Source organism: Topomyia yanbarensis, chromosome 3, assembly GCF_030247195.1.
Source record: "Topomyia yanbarensis strain Yona2022 chromosome 3, ASM3024719v1, whole genome shotgun sequence".
NCBI lineage: Eukaryota > Metazoa > Arthropoda > Insecta > Diptera > Culicidae > Topomyia > Topomyia yanbarensis.
In genome coordinates this window covers 292,548,220-292,568,598 of record NC_080672.1, presented here as the reverse complement: position 1 = coordinate 292,568,598, position 20,379 = coordinate 292,548,220, and the positions used below count along the sequence as shown (strand labels likewise).

Sequence of the window (20,379 nt, the reverse complement as noted above, 5' to 3'; positions counted from 1 at the left end):
TAAATTTTTTTTTAAAAGGTTGATGTCTTCGACAAAGTTGTAGAATATTATGTTTTGATACCACAGAAATCAAACCTAATTCTTTTTTTGTAAATTTGACCTAAAAATCAGTTTTTCGACTTATCAATGCTAAAAACTTTAATTGATTAATTTAATATGTTCTATAAACTTGCAGGTATCACTAAAATGGTCAGCCAAACAATGTATCCCACTATATCCTGTTTCTATGTAATATTAAATTTATTCTTGAAATAATAGAGTTTCGGAATAGCCAAAGTTTGGCTGCACAAAAGTGTACAAAATAACAGAAATCTTTTAAGAAAATAGTGCAAATTTATATGAAAAATAAATTTAGAAACCGAAATATTGATTTTACGTTATTAGTTCCTTCAACAAAAAGTAGTATTTTAGTAATACCAAGATTGCAGAACATACTGAATTACTAAATTAAACTTTTAGCATGGAAAAGTCGAAAAACTGATTTTAGGTCATATTTACAAAAATCAACAATTTTGCCTCAAAAATGAGGTCTGATGCCTGGGTATCTTAGAAGAACTTTTTTAAAACATAATATTCTATAACTTTATTTCATGGACTTGTTGACTTTTCTCGGTGAAAATTCATTTTCACCGAGAAAAGTCAACAAGTCCATGAAATAAATATGTTGCGGTGACCATAAAATCTTATATTCTATAACTTTGTCGAAGACATCGACCCACCCATTTTTTTTTACTTAGTGCAACCAAAAAATATTCTATTTAAGAAGTTGCAGAATAATATTATGAATATATCCTACGAAGGAATACTGGCTCTAAAATGACATCTAAGGCCTCAAATAGGTTTTGTCCCATTTTGTTTTTGGATTGCTCCCACTGTGCGAACGACCGCAAAATATGACCATCGTCGATTCGAACGAAATTGAAGTTGTGTTCGGTGTATGAATCTCCTTGATTTTCTTTGACAATCGAAATATTTTGATACAAGAGCACTTTTTCAAAAGGGCATATACATTTCTACGTGCATTCATTTCAAGAATTTTTTGTTCCGTTGCTGTATTTTATACAGCAAAACTTTCTGAGAACGAGTTACAAGGAATGAATATTTTTGTACGAAAAAAATATACACTGAAAAAAATGTAGTGTCATTTTTCACAAAAACAAAAATTTGTGTTTAAAATTTAAAGCGTAAAAAACACTTTTTTGCGATTTTTTTTTAAACTTTGCGTGAAGCGAATTGATCAAAACTTTTGTACATTATAGTATATCATTTCAATAATATGCTGTAACTTTCCTATTCAAAAATATCGACAAACGACTCGGTGACCAAGCTTCTTGTAGAACGTGTCTGGCTAAACCTGATTTGCGGTGTTACCTGCCATTCAAAAACTACTTAACCGATTTCTTTCGAACTTTGCATACACAATACCCATTCTATGCAAAAAAATACCTAACTCCTACGTTAAGTTTTTTATGATAAGTTTTTGTATTTTCGAACATTTTGCGTCTATCAGATAAGAACAGAATGTCCAAGAAAGGATTTACTCGAATTTGCCTTCGTTCGTCTGCTAGAGACCATAGGAAAGTTTTCGTGTAATTCTGACAAAATCGCATCAAAAAGCAATGACTGCAATCTTTTTTTGTCGTGTCTATAAGAAATTGTAGTTCGAGCTGTATCTAAAATAAATACAATTTATTTATTTTTTAATTCTAACTAATCAAACTCACGTCAAATTTGTATGGGACGAAATATAACACTATCGACGGGTTAATCGTATCTCTACTATATGTATCCTGGAAAGCACTGTGCACAAGCGGCTCTACTTTCTGGGTGATTATCACTTCAAAGACCCATTCATGCGTTTAGTCCGTTCAGCTCGACACTCCTGTGCTACATAAGCTTTCATTTATCCTACTCCCTTGGTAGGTCGTCGTATAAGACTTATGTGCTGCACCACGATAGGGAAGGCGTTTTATATGCAAGGGGGAAAGGTGGTTTCCTACATACTTACAATAATATGTGAAGTTTATCTCGATATCTTCACTGCCTGATTTTTCCAATAGTGCCCAAGAATAATGTCCTGCTGAATTGCATGATTGGTATGTATGAGCAGCGAATAAAATGGTTTTCTATGTCGCTATAGATTGGTAGTAGGGCGGAGGGAAAGATAGTTCCACTTTATATAATACATGTAAACGGAACGGAAATTTTGAAGGGATTTTGCGTTAAATAATTATCCGTAAATATTAAATTATTACAACTTCGTTCTTTACATCGTGGTTACCTTCTGTGTTATTACATTTTAATTCCTACTTCTCATGTAATACATCATACTTCCTACTCCTTAGTACTCTATACTTCTTTTTTACTTTTCACTTGACTTCTTACCTCTTGATTCTTACTTTTTACTTCTGTATTCGTACTTCCTACATCTGTACTTCGTATTTCTTTTTACTTCTTACTTCTTGCTTCTTACTTCTTACTTCTTACTTCTTACTTCTTACTTCTTACTTCTTACTTCTTACTTCTTACTTCTTACTTCTTACTTCTTACTTCTTACTTCTTACTTCTTACTTCTTACTTCTTACTTCTTACTTCTTACTTCTTACTTCTTACTTCTTACTTCTTACTTCTTACTTCTTACTTCTTACTTCTTACTTCTTACTTCTTACTTCTTACTTCTTACTTCTTACTTCTTACTTCTTACTTCTTACTTCTTACTTCTTACTTCTTACTTCTTACTTCTTACTTCTTACTTCTTACTTCTTACTTCTTACTTCTTACTTCTTACTTCTTACTTCTTACTTCTTACTTCTTACTTCTTACTTCTTACTTTTTACTTCTTACTTCTCGCCTCTTACTTCTTATTTCTTACTTCTTACTTCTTACTTCTTACTTCCTACTTCTTACTTCTTACTTCTTACTTCTTACTTCTTACTTCTTACTTCTTACTTCTTACTTCTTACTTCTTACTTCTTACTTCTTACTTCTTACTTCTTACTTCTTACTTCTTACTTCTTACTTCTTACTTCTTACTTCTTACTTCTTACTTCTTACTTCTTACTTCTTACTTCTTACTTCTTACTTCTTACTTCTTACTTCTTACTTCTTACTTCTTACTTCTTACTTCTTACTTCTTACTTCTTACTTCTTACTTCTTACTTCTTACTTCTTACTTCTTACTTCTTACTTCTTACTTCTTACTTCTTACTTCTTACTTCTTACTTCTTACTTCTTACTTCTTACTTCTTACTTCTTACTTTTTACTTTTTACTTCTTACTTACTTCTTACTTCTCGCCTCTTACTTCTTACTTTTTATTTCTTACTTTCTACTTCTTTCTTAGCTTAGCTTAAGTAGACTGTTACTTCTTACTTTTTACTTCTTTCTTCTTATTTGTTTAATTGTTATTCCGCATCTTTTGTAGCCTCTTATTACATATGCAATGTTTTGCACCTATGTCCCCTCTGACCGACTGCAGATATCATGCTCCGTAGCCAGCCTGTGTATAATGTGGATCCACTTTGAGAAACACTAAAAGCGAAGGATATCGAATCATCACCTCTCTACATATAGTCATAACTCGAGAGCGTGTTATGCCTGAAATACTTTCGTACCTAGTAGGAGTATTTTTCACATCGACCCCTTTTAATAATAGGTTGATTCGTTTTTTTTTCTCCAATACACTGCTTTGTTGGTCTGGTTGACTGGCACGATATGCCAATGCCGTTGTTTATGGCGACCCATTCATTCATACCTAACCTATTCCCATGATTCGCCAACGATTTTCAGTCTGCCGGTGGCGTGTTTTTATGTTCAGCCGGTTAGTCGCTTCGGCCGGAGAAGGTATATAATCCCGGTTCGGTATGGACGACTGGTTCTTTTTACTTGTATTAATTATATTCACAACCCACTTCGGCCGAGCGCGCCGTTGGATGGCGACAGATTTGTCCGGTGGTTCGATTGTGGCCCATACCCGGTACACGCCGGACTCGTCTCTGTCAGTCATCTGGGGGAATTGTGAGCGATCGGACCGAATGGTCCAGCAGCGGTGCTTTTCGCGCGCGCGCTTTGTCGTGGGCAGTTCCTGCGGTGGATGTCGGCTGGCTGTGTGATGTGAGTGCAACTGGTGTGTGGTGTGGGCGGAAGTGATTTTTAGTGCACTTTTGAAAATAAGAGAAGAATACAAAAACGTGTTGAGTATTGTTTGATAAATTCAATGGAGTGTGTGGGTGGTATTTACAGTCTAGTCTTCGAACCGCTTCAGTCATAAAAGCTCGTTTTTGTGCTTCAGTGGGTCTAAAAATCGATATAGATGTGTACGTCAGAGGGAATTAGAAATAATTTTTATTTGTCGAAGCACGCGATTCTGGAATTAAAATAACTGTTCTTTCATTACTTGTGTCAACTGGTTCTCTACTAAATACGTTTTTAATGAATATTGAAAAGGCTTATTCTCACATCAGATGTAAGACTTTATTATCTACCAAAATACTGATCCTTAGATGATTGGTCTAAGAATAGTTGCTTAAGTTGAAATAGTTTCTATTGCTCTCTTTGTACACTTGACTAAATCAGTCTCTAACTAACCTTCTTCTTCTCTCTATATGAATGTTCTTCTTGACTAAACCTTCTTCTTCTCTCTATATGAATGTCTTCTTGATTGTCGAGCTTCGAGTTTAAAAACTCCTCAGAATATCTTCTCTCTGTATTCCAAATTCAATTATTCGCCATGTTGTATTGTCAAAAGGTAGCTTAACGGGTCAAAAAATCGTGTTTTAATCATTTTGTGTCAAGTTTCGTAATTCGTGATTGATGAAATAATATTTTTTTAGTCTATGATATAATAGTCTTTGAGTAATTTGTAACAAATTTTGTACGACAAATAATTCCAAAATAAAATCCTTAGTGTTGTTCTTACTGACCAATACAATAAAGAACACTGGCTTGCACATGTTATAAACTGAACTGCATCAAAATGCAAATTTGAGCTGCTTATCATATTGATAAATTGACCACAATGTGCAATTCCAATTGATGAGCAATATTTCCTAATTGCTTACCTTGCACTCGTTAACTGGGTGACTGGGAGGGTGAGCTGTTAAGTACGTCCGGCACTATCTTTGTTTTTTTCCTTAGTCTGCCATACTCAAATCAGTGAGTATGTACTGGTTTATCATCACTAGACACGTCATCGTACAGCTCACCTCGGTGTGACGCAATGAAGTCTATTAATAGCAGCAACTCGAATAGCGTGCGGGAACCAATAGTTTATCAAGTAGAAGTTTTTGTCACTGTGAAAATGGTTCTGGTCACGCACTTCCAATAGTTTAGTTTTTTTTCTTGTAAAGGGCGTTACTCGCAAGAATACACGGAATACAACGGGCTAATCTTTTTTTTTTCCTTTTCACCATCTTTGCTCAATGAACACTAATTCAAATTTGACTTGGGGCAAATTTTGTTGTGTAAAATTGAAATCATAAAAAGTTAAAGGGTCACAAGCAACACTATACTGGTATACTTCGGTAGTACAGTAATACCTCACTATAAAGCAACCTCGATATAAAATAACCTCGACATAATGTAACTCGATATAACGAAATTTTTACCTCGATATAACGTAACGTTATTTTGAAGACCAAATAATGAAAAATGTCAACTCATAATCGATTCTTACGGTTATGGTTGCATTTTAAATTATTTTGGACAGAGCTTTATTTACTTTTTCTTTGCACTAAAAATACCAAAGTTTTATCATTGACATAACTAAACATTTTATTTAATTAAATAAAACCCAAATCTCGAAATGACGAAATATAACAGTGCTCCATTTTTACAATATGAGACCGAGGATAGTTCGTTTCTCGTTATCTCCCAGTTCATGAAAACTACAGGGAAAAATCTGTTAAACTTTGATTAGATTTGAAGTGAAAGCCCTATGTACTATCACGACACTCCGTTTATGCCCAAACAATACCCACAGGTACAAAAATTGACTTTTTTTCGTTACGCCGCTAAATCGAAAGGAAATTAGCTCCATAAGCCTTATGCAAAATATGAACTTGTTTAGTTGCTTCTGGTTTACTCACAACAATTTTTGAGTTTGTATGTTTGTATGCCATCAAGAAAAAAACTTTGGCTGGTACAATTTTTTACAAAAATCAACACTTTTTGAGCGACGTAGTGGAATGTCACAATTAATCCTCCTAAGACATATGTCTTCCGTTTAATTCCGCTATAACATAATATTAATTATATTTCTTTTTTAATTTTTTATTAACGACTAAGAGTGAGTCAATTTTTCATTTTTTATGTTGTAACGACATTTAATTAGCAAGGGACTGGAAGGTGTGAAATATTTTTCTATATTAACAGCCATAGTACTCAAGGAGGAGCAAGGAGTTGAAGGATGGAAGTTTAGAAAAGCGTGGAATAGGGTTATAGGAGCAAGCTTAGAGTTTCCCGATTTTTCATACCTTCGAGTCTCTTGCTCAATAAATGCCGTTACAACATAAACAAATGAATTATAATTAATATATATTATAGCGGAATTGAACAAAATATATTTGTCTAAAGAGAATTAATTGGGCTCGTAACCTCCAGTTAATTTTCAACCTTCAACATAGCTATTCGCTAGCATAGGATTTCACAAAATTGCAGCATCATGTGCTATGTCCAATTTCAGTGAATTATCTTTAATTGCTAACATCATCAAAGGTTGTGTAGGCTTAACGTTAAGATAGGCCAAAATAAAAGTTACTGCAAGCTTCCAATGGTAAACTATTAAAATGCAAAGTGATAAAGTGCAACTTTATTAAATATATACCATTGCGAAGACTTCAAAATTTCACATACTGTTGATTTCAAAATACAGAGTTACTAAAGAAAATTTGCTAAAATCGGTTGATATTATTACTTTAGGAACATACCAAGTAAATTTGAGGAAAATTCAATAGAAAAAATCCACTATACCAATAAGATGACTAGAAATATATTTTGGGTCATTTTCTAGTTACAATGAACAATTTTGGATTTATCAAGAAAAGTTTTGTTTTGTTTCATTATAACGTAACTCGATAAAAAGTAACGAAATTTTTTTTGTTTTGCTTTATATCGAGGTATTACTGTACTACTTTTCAAATTTCAATGTTTTTTCGTTGGCTTTGCAATCCTCAACTAAATAGGACAAATTTTATGAAAGTTCTATGGGTTTCAAGAGAATTTATATATACTTTAGAGAAATTGTATACTACTCAGAGCATTTCTGTAAGGTCTAGCAAAGTATTTCAAACTTTATGTAGGTCACAAATGCAACGTGAAAATCAAACAAATATAAAAACGCTGCATGCTTTAGGGACGTCCTACGACTTTAAGGAAATTCCTTTATATTTCGAAAGATTGCTGACTTACAAGGAGATTCTTAGAACTTGGACAATTTGTACGATATTCAGGTCAGCTATAGTTTTTTTAACTTCAAAGTATTTCTACGATCTTTAATGAAGGCCTTCGAACTGTCGTATTGATTTTAGAAATACTTCTAACTTCAGAGACTTTCTATACAACAAAGATTACAAATATTGCAGTTTCAATATATTTTGTTAATGGCAATCGGTGCTTCAGTCAAACTGAACTTTAAGAAAATTCTATGACCTTAAGTAAAATCTTAAGAATCTCTGGAAAGTTCCCGAAGGCTCAAGAATATTCTAGGGATGAATGGAAAATCTTTTAAATATCAGGGGGGTCAGCAAATTTTATAAAATTCTAACAAACTTAAAAAATGGCTATGAGTTTTAAGTACATTTCATGAAACTCACAAAATTCGAGAAAAACTTACAATACTAGGATAGTCTAACGCATGTTATGAGGGCTGCCGACGTCTGTGACTTTCAATGGCAGCACAACTACCATATCCCAAGATATGTGCAGACTATTTTCTCAACTTAAATCGTCGACGGCTTCCTGTCAGTACTTTTAAAAAGGCACATCGACGTTTTAGTGACTCCGCTTCTTTACATCTTTAGAGCATCTATTACCAGTGGCATTTTTCCATCTTTCTGGAAGTACGCGAACATGTTCCAAGTCCGTAAAAAGAAAAATAAGTGAGACGTCATTTCGCTGCTGTTTCGAAGTTGTTCGAGCTGGTGATTATGGAACCTCTTTAGGCTCACTGTAAATAGTGCCTAAGTGACGATCAACATGGCTTCACGTCTGGGCGCTAGACTGCGCCTAACCTGCTGTGCCCAACATCCTACATAACAGAGAAAATCGAACGTTGCGCTCAAACCAAGGTTACTTACACAGACCTATCCTCTGCTTTTGACAAAGGGAACTATGATATAACAATGGCTCAAAGGGAGCGCTATGGAATCAACGGTAGTTTATTGCAGCTGTTCCGATCCAATCTTACAGATCTGGAAATAGTGATTGTCAGGCACCCACATTTATTTCATCGTCTGGAGTACCCCAGGGAAGTCACTTGGGACCGTTGATATTTCTGCTTTACTTCAACGACGTTCATCTAGATATGAAGATTCAATGCCTGTCCTTTGCAGCTGATCTCAAGATGTTTCTTCTCATACGTTCTACTGAAAGTTGTAGGTTACTCTAACAACAGTTTGAAACCTTCGCTGATTGGTGTAGCACGAGCCGCTTGTGTGTAAATCCGAAGAAGTGCTTGGTGGTCTCATTCTCACGAAAAAAGACCAGATTGGCAACGTATGTTTAACCAGCACGTCTCCTATACAGTTAGTATTGCTGTGAAGCTTCGAGCCCAAACCATAGTATCGGCGTTGAGAGAATTGACGCTTTTTTACGTTTTGCGCTTCGTAGACTGCAGTGGAGAGATTCTGGCCGTCTACCAAGTTACGAAAGCCGATGCAAGTTGATTCATTTGGAACCTCAGCACAAAGGATTTACAACCGAGTCGCTTCTATCTTCGACTATAATATGTCTCTCCAATCTATGCGTCTTCGATGTTCAAGAGTCTTTGATGGAGCCGCTAATTTCGGCTGATTCCTTTATTATTTGTTGTACCATTGTTTTTTTAGTTCATTGTTATTATTATTTTATAACAATTTGACTATTAGCAATATGTTTAGAATTAAAACACCATTGGAGCTCTCACATGCTATAAATAAACTTTAACATTGCACAATAGGTCAATTGTTGCCAAAATCATAAAACAAAATTACTTTCGGTTTGAGCACTTTGCACCAGACGCCCACCTTAATTTTTTTTAGGCATTATTCACAAAAATATCAGAGTAATCGCAAGGCTTTCTTTATTATAGAGATTTCAACCTTATGCTTGTTTTTTTTTGGGTTAGAAAAATTACGCCTTGCTATATTTTACCTTCGCATAGCTTTAACAAGAGTTTCCAAAATTAAAAATACCCTGTGAGATATTTATTCTTTGCAATTGTAGTGTTTTTTCTATTTTGTTTCGTGAACGAGATAAAGAAAGTATACCTTCATTTAAGTGAACAGTTTTGGTACAAGTATATTTCAAGCCTAATATATGTATTACCAGAAAAGGCTCGTTGCGCGTCAATAGAAAAACGCGAATAACTCTTGTCCTGCTGGAAGTTTTCATGTTTTGCCTTTCTCATATAGAAAGGTTGTGCAATTGCTCCAAAACCCGACTTCTCCACATCACTTTCTCGGAGATGGCTGAACCGATTTTCACAAAGTTAGCTGCGAATGAAAGGTACAACGGTACCATCGCCTGCTATTGAATTTCATTTTGATCCGACGTCTGGTTCCTGAGATACGAGTTGAAGAGTACGGTTACATAGAAAATCTTGTTAGAATTTGTCCACATCGGTTTCTCGGAATTTTCTGAACTTATTATCACAAACTTAGTCTTAAATGAAAGGTACAACGTTACCATCGGCTACTATAGAGCTTTGTGTGAGTTCGACTGCTAGTTCCTAAATTACAGGATTATGAGTACGATCACGCAGAAAATCCCGATTTCAACGGATACTGCGATGAATGTATAAAGGTGAAATTTTTTCAAAATTGTGACCACATCTGCTTGGATTTGTAGTTTTTGGTCACTAACAGTCATTCAAAGTCTCTTCGGCCACATTGGCCACGATCGACGGATCCGGATGCCCAGGCGGAAGTATCCAAACTTAGAATAATAACTGCATCGGTTTCTCGGAGATGGCTAAACCGATTGAACCAAACTTAAATGAAAGCCCGTAAACTTACATTGAATTTCATTCTGATCCGATTTACGGTTCCGGTGTTACGGGTCATGGCATGTGGTCACATAGAAAATTCCGATTCAAACGGATACCGCGATGAATTCAAAAAGGTAAACGTTTCGCTAGAATGTGTATGTGTATTAAACCAACTTACATTTGCAGTTCTAGGTCACTGACGGCCAACCGAAGTCTCGTAGACCACATTGACCCTCATAAATTCCCAAAGTGCCCCGGCAAAGTCGCCACGCCACCTATCAAAATTCATCAAAACTCACAGTTTATCGGGGATGGTTGGGACGATTTTCACAAACTTAGTTCCAAATGAATGGTATATAATTGCCATAGATATCTACAAAAGTTCTTACGGATCGGTTATATGCAGTGATGTAATGCTTGGTAAAATTCCATCTTCCCGGTTTTATTTTTGTGCTTTAACTCTTTGCGACGAGATTTTTTTTTTCATTGTTAATATTATTATTCTTAGCATTTTGGATCCGCCATTTCGAATTTAACATTTTCGACGTCAGAATCAGAATTCTGACATCGAAAATGTTAAATTCAAAATGGTGGATCCAAAATGACGACTGTGCTTTGCCTAAATTTCATGTTATTTTATATTGGCCTAAACATCTTACAAGGGGGTGTTCGGGGTCGCTGATTTCGACTCTGACGTCGAAAATGAAAAATTAAAAATGGCGGACCAAATATGGCAACTGTGCGACTGTTCCAAAAAACCCGTCAATCGCGTCTTATACTGACTGTTAGCTAATTTCGTAAAAAAATATTGCCGTTTTGTAGACGCCATTTTGAGTTTTCAAATTCTGTTATCAGAGTCGTAATGAGCGACCTCAGAAACCACATAATCTATTTTTATGCTAGTTGAGAAGTTATCCCTGGCTTTCAGAATCTTTTATAGACCAACATAATATTAATAAACTCCATTTTTACGTATTTTGATAAAAAAAATTTTTCGAAAAAACTGACCTATGAAAAATTCTGCGAAAAATCTATTATTTAGTTCAATGTTTGAAATATTTGCAAAAAAAATTATAGATCTCTAGGACTTTTAGTTCAGACACAGCCGAATTTATTGTGATAAAACGAGATTTTCGAGTTTTAACTGTTTATAACTAATAAGTAATTTACAAATTCACATATTTTTGTGGTAGTTATACTCCTTGCATCCCTAAGAGTTGATTAAAGGAAAGAATTCGTATATTGGTGTCAATGCTAACTAGAAATCCAATAAAAACTTAGAAGAAGTAGGTGGGACGTATACTGCGTCGCAAAAGGTTAATCGGGTATTTCCCAAATTGTTTTAACTCGAGCGAAACATGAGTTTTTTCGTTTTATCAATTTTATAAAGTTCATTAAACGTTTTTGAAAATCTCGCATTTATATTCGAACGACCGAAAATAAAAGTCGCAAGGATGCTTTGCAAAACCCATTGAAAATATCTTAGGATGTAAAAATCAAGCGTAAAAATCAGGCTGGGGTCCTTCAGCATAAGAATCGCTTAGAAAGTTCTCACCCGAAAAAGTAGGAGTATAATTCTCTCGCAGAAAAATTTGTACAACGTAACCTTCAAGACTAAAAGTCGAATAAAGAAAAGTCCTTTGTATTGGTTATATTTTTAGGGTTTTTATGCTGACGATTTTTTTGACTCTTATATCGAAGAGCTCCTGTCCGATTTTTACGCTTGAAGTTTATATCCTATTTTTACATTTAAATGTATTTAAAACGGGTTTTACGGCATGTTCTGTTTTTGCGATTTTAATTTTTGGTATCTCATTTAGACCGCAGCAAAATATTCTAGCTCGCTTCATATAATGTATATATTTTTTGTATATCGAACAACAGTTATAGTTGCTCTAGATAGTAAAAATCAGAATACTAGTGCCCAAGCCACTTTTATCGTACTTGTTTCTGATTTTAAGGGCTGTTCCACTTTTAACGGTAGGTACCTATTCAATTGAAATATTTACCTTCACAGTAAGAAACGCAATCGACTTAGATTGGAAAATGTTGAACAGCCAACATATCGCTTATTTAACTATAAAATTTATAAATAAATGATCTGCGATAAGACAATGATTAAATTGACCAAAACTTATCAGAATTTTCAGATTTAAGCAAAATTATAAATACCCGATTTGGTATATCACTGGGCATGTATAATAAAATGTAACTTATTCATTAAAAAGTTTAAAATGAACATAATCTACCATGGAATCCATGAAACGTTCATGATTGAGAAAGGCACATTGGCACCGCTAGGTGGATTAAAACAGGTTTTTATTTTTGCAAATGGTTTGTTATGAAATACACAACAATAGAAGGCCAAACTAACATTGAAAATCGATTGAGAAGTCACCGTTATTTCAATTTATTTTAAAAAATTGGTAATAACTTTTGCAGTAAACTTTTTTTCGATATACAAAATTTTAATTGGAAGAACTGCTCATCACTTTTAACTGGTGAAAAAATGAGCAAGATCGATGCTACCAATCATGAGAAATTAAATAAAAGCCAAACTCATGTTAAAAAGAGTAAATAGCCATAGCTCTGAAATTAATTCGAATTTCGAAAAACTGTTCAAATAGTATTTTTTATTTACTGTTGTGAACCCATAAAAAATGTTTTACAGAAAAAGCTCGACCGACCAAAAATTGTTTGCACACTTGGCAGATTTTGACTCTGTTGACTTTGTGATCTGTTTATTAATATACCCAACATCTACCTCACGGCTGAACGCAGCGCTCAATCCAAAGAACTCTGGAAAAATTTTATTTTGAAGTGAAGTTACACATTATTTTGTCTCTGAAGGGAGCTTGCTTCTTAATTTTTGAGAAATATCTTTTGTAAGAAATGTAAAACTATTTCTGATCACTTTTGAACGTACGTGAACCGGTAGTCCAAGAATCTTGTCTTTCTTAGATGTGTCGAAGAATACACGTATACGAAAATAGTTTCGTCCTTTACGATAACTTTTGTGCAATGTACACCAAATATTGAAACTAACATTAAATTTTCGTTCTTCAAGTTTTAGTTCAAGAAATGAACAACACCAACTATTTACAATATACGAAAATACTCGGATCCGCGGATGAATCTGTTTAAAGTTTCGTCAAGCAAAACGTCATGACATTATTTTATAAAATAGAACCAATTTTATCTCTAAAAATGTTTAAACTATTCTTCCAAGTGCCTCATTTTACCAAAAAAGCTACAATTGTATGTCTTTGTGGACTTACTTCTTCCAAGCATCATTCAGTTAAACCATTATTTATTTTCCCTCATCCGGTCAACCACGAAGCTCAACCACGGGCAGCCTACCCAAGCTAATCCAGCTGTATTAATTGTTTGCGTGTATCGCCCTTCTTAAAAAAAAAATTGTGGATTGTGAATGAAACGCACGCACCGGAAAAAATCATTCAAACTGCCAACCGCAATCAGCTTATTATCGCTGACGACACCATTATTTATGAACCATCAAAATCCCATCTTCAGGGAAAACTCTTGGAAAAGCCCTCTTCACTACACCGTAAAGGACAATTCTGTATGCTACATTTGGAAATAATTGGATAACTCACACCATTATCGATTTTGCCTCTTTTCCTCAACACGGAAGGATGTGGCACACGCTAGTGGCAAAGGTTTTGTTTGTTATAAGCCACGTGAGTGTGTTGGTGTTTTCCTGCCGTACGTCATCGCGGCAACGGGTCGGGAATAGGGACTAAGAACAGCCAGCTGGAAAGATACCTGGTAATAGCTGTTTGGAAGAAAAGTGCTTTTCCTAAAATAGATTAATTTGGTTTTTCACTATTATTAGGCCCTTTGAGTGGCGCGAAGGTCCATCAGAATTCAAAGAGCTGGTTCGATTGTTGTAATTGACGCCTATCAACTCCAACTGTCAACGTTTAAAGTTATTAGATGACAATATTGTCAATATTGCACTTTGTCAACATTATGCAAAGTTTAATCACCACAGTGACCTTCGAATTATTTAATCAACTGTTTTTGCATTTTGCCAATGCATGACAAGAATATGTAAAAAATAACAGACTCCTCAAGCCCACTACACTTGAGTAAAAAGTCAGTTAATATAGCTTAAATAAATAATTGATAAATGCCAAAATTGTACTTTGATGTTGGTGCCATCCAAACTTATATTATAATTGGCGGTGAACCACTTGATCTCGATTTGTGTGGAGTAATGTGGCTAACAGAATGCAAATAATAGTTGTTCAAATGGCGATGTCATTATGTCGTATCAAGGCGGCCTGACCTCTGATCCAACTGAAAACTGACCGAAACTTTGCTGGTTTCGTTTTGAGATTCGAGTAGGTTCGCTTCAGTATCTACCTACATACATCAAAAACCAACCCGATGACAATCACATTAGCGCAAGCATCGCTAGCTCAAACTGTAAGTATTCTGCCAATGAACCAACAATGCAAAAGACTTCTTGCCTGTAACGCAAGAATTGAATAAAGGCAAAAAGAGGATTTTGTCTATGTTTTAGGAGTTTTATGTGTATTTATGACAACAATCATCATAGGCACGTAAATGTGGTGGCAAATCTTTGACGGTAGTGTTGAAAGGTAACGTGCATAGCTAAAGCGAGAGATAACATTTTTTATTAAGCAAAACTGCAAGAAACCTTAAGCTCGAGTAACTGCAAGAGCTTCCTAATTACAATTCTAATTTGAACTGTTTTCGTGTAAATAGTGTATTCTTCGTAGAGCTGAGTATCCGTTTTCGGAGATAAATTCTGTAACTTGATAAAGAAAACATTTGTGGGCGATGTGAGTAAAATTGCATCGCGTTTGTGTTATTGATAACTGAAGCGAATTTATGTTTAACCTATAGTCCTTTGAAACGTAGGCTATTTGATGCAAAATATTTTTGGCCGAAACCGTGTCGTAACCAAAAGACCAAAAAAAAAAGAAATTGTATACAGGACACGACCACGGTGATATTAAAAATAATGTTTCTTTCATGAGCGTGCAATATAATTCGCGAAGAAATTTTAATCTATTAAAACTATCATTTCAGGACTGGAGTCTTCACTAGAAACATGCTACGTCACGTTATAGCTTCCTACCCTGATCCCATGTGTTGCAATTTTCCTTCTGCTATAAACCGGTTATTTCAATCAATCAATTATCAAGCAACTTTGTGAAAAAATATGCACAGGTATTTGGACTGGATACACGTGGATTTTCAGCAGAGGTGGCATTAACTCGCACACAGTTGAACCGTGTAAACCTTGCACCCGTTTCCTTGCTGTGAGCAAAGTGTATTGTGCGCTCTTCAGCCTGCTCGATTGGAAAATTAGTATGTACACAAACGACTGTACCGTCCTGACGACATAGTCATCATGTTGCTCGTTCGGCAAGTGAGCGACGTCCTCTCTTTATAAACTATCCGAATTTGATTTAGTCACTAATGCGCGAGTGTGTGCTAACGTTACCGAAAATCCATAGCGTCTACCGCTTATTGTACCGTCCGGACTTTATAGTCATGATATTTCTCGTTTTGCATAAGAGAAACCTGATTTAAACGTGTTTGTTTGAGTCACTTAGGCGCTTCCTATTGACGACTCTTTTTAATGCACAGATACTAAATTATTACCAACATTTAAGTTAGGCGTTTCTGAATCAGATGGTATATAAATTATTAAAATCTATCTAGTAGCGGAGTGATAAGCGTGAAAACCTCACATAGTTTCGTAATACAGGAGATATTTTAGATTATAGAATGACAGGTAGCCGCGGATAATGATGTAAGACATTCTTAATGTCAAATCAAAGTGGTCGTTTTTACTGTCTTAATAAAGGTTCTATGATAAAATTGGCACACAGGTAAACTGTACGGAGGACGCCAAAAAGAACAACGAAATCGAGAAGGTAATTCAAGGTAATGAAAATGGTGCTAGTATATTGTAACTTTATTTGACCACTTAAAAATGATATTTAAGGGCCTTTTGTAACAAATAAGTTTTTTTCTCTTCCCCCTGATGGGGATTATTTCAGGTCAGATGAAAAACAAACGAAACTATTTAATTAAATAATTTTTTGTTTATCATTTTAATACTCGTTTTTTGTATTTTTACCATTTTGATACTTTTTCAATTTTGATAATTTTATTCATCATTCGTTTTGTTTCTTTTATCATTTTACTCTTTTTGTTTTGTTCATTTTATTAAATTTATTGATTACATTTGCTTTACTCATTTCATCCATTTTATTCATTTTAAAAAGTTTACCCGTTGCATTAAATATATCAATTTTAACTATTTCATTCCTTTAATTTAATACATTCAATTCATATAAATCAATAACCATTTAATTCATTTAATGTATTTATTTCACTAAATTAACTGAATGCATTCGGGGTTTATTAAATAATAAATTTAATGGAAAAAAATGTTTTTACCCAAATTTTTCTCCACCAAGGAGAAATATAGTGCAGAGTGCATAGCATAGCGCATATTGCATCGGCTTGCTTAGCCCTAATCTTATTAGGGATCACTCATATACCACGTAGATTGAAATTTGACACTTTCTGGTCCCTCCTCACGAATATATTTGAACGAAGTGTTCAAAATTTAAAAAAAGTTAGAACCTTTAACATGTAAACGTTTTTTTAACCACACAAAAAGATTCAGTATGATTTCGACAGTTTATAAAGGGCGAACACGAAATTATTGCGACACATTCAACAGGGCATAACTTTTTTACCATTGGGTAAAAATCATCCAAATTTTGCACACTTTCTCATTGATGTGTATTGTTATATTGTTTACATGCTGTCGAAGTCGTGTTTTTCGATTCAACGAAAATGGAGGTGAACCAACGCGAGTCGAGAGAACAAATTCTTTCCAAACACCTGGAATTTCCTGACCTGTCACACCGGCAGTTGGGAAAAATGTTCAACATTCACCATTCAACCGTCTCCAGAGTGTTGAAGCGGTTCCAGGAGCGGTTGATGTTGGACCACTGCAAAGGAGCTGGAAGAAAACCGGGACCGGAGAACAAAAAGACGGAGGGAAAGGTGAAGCGGATGATTAAAGCAAATCCCAACGTCTCAAGCCGTGATTTGGCTAAAAAGATCGGCATGTCGCAGAGCTACGTCCAGAATGCAAAGAAGAGAGCTGGACTACATACATACAAGGTACAGAACTTCCCAAACCGCGATGAGCGGCAACAATCGACGGCTAAAACTCAGGCACGGAAGCTCTACGAGAAGATGCTGACAAAATATGGCTGCTGTGTGATGGACGACGAAACGTATATAAAAGCCTATTGTAAGCAAATTCCGGGGTTGGAGTTTTTCACCGGCAAGAGCAAGTTCTATGTGGACAACAAATTTAAGAAGAAGAAAATGTCGCAGTTCGGCTCCAAATATCTCATTTGGCAGGCCATCTGTTCTTGCGGACTGAGGAGTAAGCCTTTCGTGACAAAGATGAGATCTACAAATCTGAGTGCCTCGAGAAGCGCCTTTTGCCGTTCTTGCAGAAGCACGACGAAGCTCCGCTATTTTGGCCAGATTTGGCATCATACCACTATTCTAAAAGTGTCCTGGAGTGGTATGAGGCCAATTCTGTCCATTTTGTTTCAAAGGACATGAATCCGCCAAACTGAGCTGCGCCCGGTGGAGCAGTACTGGGCAATGATGAAGCGGGAACTTCGGAAGAGCAAGAAGACAGTCAAAGACGAGAAGGACATGTTAAGAAAATGAAAAAAACTGAGAAACTGGTACCGGATGACACTGTAAAGACTTTGATGGAGGGCATCAAGCGAAAATGCGTTCAATTTTACACTCAAGGCTCCATCGATTAACTTTTCTTTTGATTTTTGAAGTAAATATATGTATAAAATTACCCTAAAATTTTGGTTTGATTTTAAACATTATAAGAAAATTGACATGACATTTTCGGTGTCGCAATAATTTTGTGTTCGCCCTTTATGATAATCTCCCATTCAAACCATTTATTTTGTGTAATTTATAAATGCAATAAATTCATTTGAATAATTTAAATTCCTCAATTAATTCGAATGCTTTATTCAATTTGATTGAATTCATTTTTGTTCAATTGATTTATTAAAATAATTTAATTATTTGAAATAATTTTGCTTGTTTAATTAATTTAATTTAATTTAACTGTTTTCTTTCATTGTAAGCGTTTTATTAAATTTTATTCATGTTATGTTATTTATTGTATTCTATTTATTCGTTTTATCCTGTTTGACTTATTTTATTTGTTTTTTCATTTTTGTAGTTTTATACATTTCAGATATTTTTTATACGTTTGTTTTTTTTTAATTTTGTGACAGTTGTCTCATAGCTTCAATACATTACTGTGATAATTTTAAGATGATTTTCGCAATGTTGTTTGAAAACAACAGTGCGCTAAATAGGTTAATTTTATTCGTGTTACGGACTTTATTATTTCTATTCATTTTATTACTTTATTTATTATATTATTTGAAGTCGTGTTATTTATGTTTACTTTCATATGTATTGTTTATGCTACTATTTATTGTTATAATATGTTTCGTTCTATTTAACGGATCATTTTCTCATGTTCTGTGTTTATCGTTACATTAATTTTATTAGTTTAAAATATATTTTAATCATTTCATTCATTTTATTCAGTTATTTGTTTTATGGGTTTTCGTCATTCTAATAATTTTCCTCGCCTAATTAATTTTATTTACACAATTCCTTACATTCAATTCAATTTATCTCATTGGTTTTATTCTCTCATTTTATTCTATTCATTTTATTTGATTTGTTCCGATCTTTTGTTCATTTTAGGTATTATTTTGTTTATATTGGTTTATTTAATTTATATTTTCAGTTTATTCATTCTATATTTTTTGCCTTTCTCCTTTAGAAAGGTTATGCAATCACTCTGAACATCGTCAACTTAATCCCAGCCAATTTTGGACATGCATAGGTTTTCTGTATTTTAACAAGGGCGTAGTTAGGGGGATACGGTAAGGGGCTCCCCCCACATAACTCACCACCCTTCCCTAAACCGCCCTTCCCTCATCGTGTACCCCCTACCCGAATAAAATTTTCTAGTTCCTCCAGAATAAATTTTCCTAGTGGGTCTGAAAAACCAGGGAAAAATTTGGCTTGGAATGATTTTGAGTTGAGAAACTAGTTTAAAATTTCTTAACAAATTTTTGACGGGGCCCTAACCGCCCAATACTCATCCTGGATCTGCCGCTGGTTTCAAGTATTTCAGCGTCGACACATAGCAACTCACGAACTTGAGCTACTTTCGATTCATTGTACGTATGTGTAAATCGCACTGAATATGTAATAGACATTTCCACCATTATATTAAACATAACTAGCCATGGAATCGTAGTTTGGATAAATGAGAAAGGCACAATTGCACCACTAGGTGGATTAAAACGGTTTTTTTTTATTTTTTATTTAGTTGGGTACGTAATTTGCTTGAATTTAAATTTATATAATTATATCCATTATTTTATATTATATTATATAATTATATCCATTATTTTCTTTTGAGAGACATTCTGGTAGACTTGAGCGATTGGTAGTAACGTTGCCTAAGCTCGACTCCTGCGAGTGGAAGACAAAAGATTTTAAGCCTGTTTGTAATGACCCTGCTACTTCTAGTTTTCCGATCCATATATTTCACATTCTTGCTCTCCCTTGAGTAATGAGGGATTCCATGAGAAACCGGCCGACCACAAAATATGACCATCGTCGATTCCAACGAAACTTTGAAGTTGTGCTCGGTTTATGAATCTCCAATATTTTCTCTGACAATTGCAATATCTTGATACAAGAGTAATTTTTCAAAAGGACGTAAACATTTGTAGTGCATTAATTTAAAAAAAATTATTTTGTTCGATTACTGTATTTTATACAGCAAAACTTTCTGAGGACGAGTTTGAGAGAATGAATATTTATGTGCGAAAAAATATACAATGAAAAAAAGTGTAATTTTTCACAAAAACAAAAATGCGTTTAAAATTTAAATTGCAAGAAAACCCATTTTTCCAATTTTTTAAAAATTTTCAATGAAAACCTCAAGAGAAAAGAAACATTTTGAATGATGTATGATGGAGAACTTATCGGTAAAAAAGTTTTTCTTACAATAACTTTATACATGTTTTTAAATTG

The 20,379-nt window shown here is 34.4% G+C and overlaps 1 protein-coding gene across 10 annotated transcripts in view; it reads left to right on the top strand.

The window, feature by feature from the left end:
* The window catches only part of LOC131691135 (cAMP-dependent protein kinase type II regulatory subunit), a 348,167-nt gene that overhangs the window by 264,321 nt on the left and 63,467 nt on the right, over positions 1–20,379 (top strand). Inside the window, exon 1 of one of the 10 annotated variants that reach the window (XM_058977320.1) lies at positions 3,992–4,112. The exons of 7 other annotated variants lie outside the window; for them this stretch is intronic. The gene's annotated coding sequence lies outside the window, so the exon portion shown is untranslated. Of the gene's footprint in view, positions 1–3,991; positions 4,113–20,379 lie in introns of those variants that run through there. 2 more of the 10 variants (XM_058977318.1, XM_058977322.1) reach the window with 2 other exon arrangements.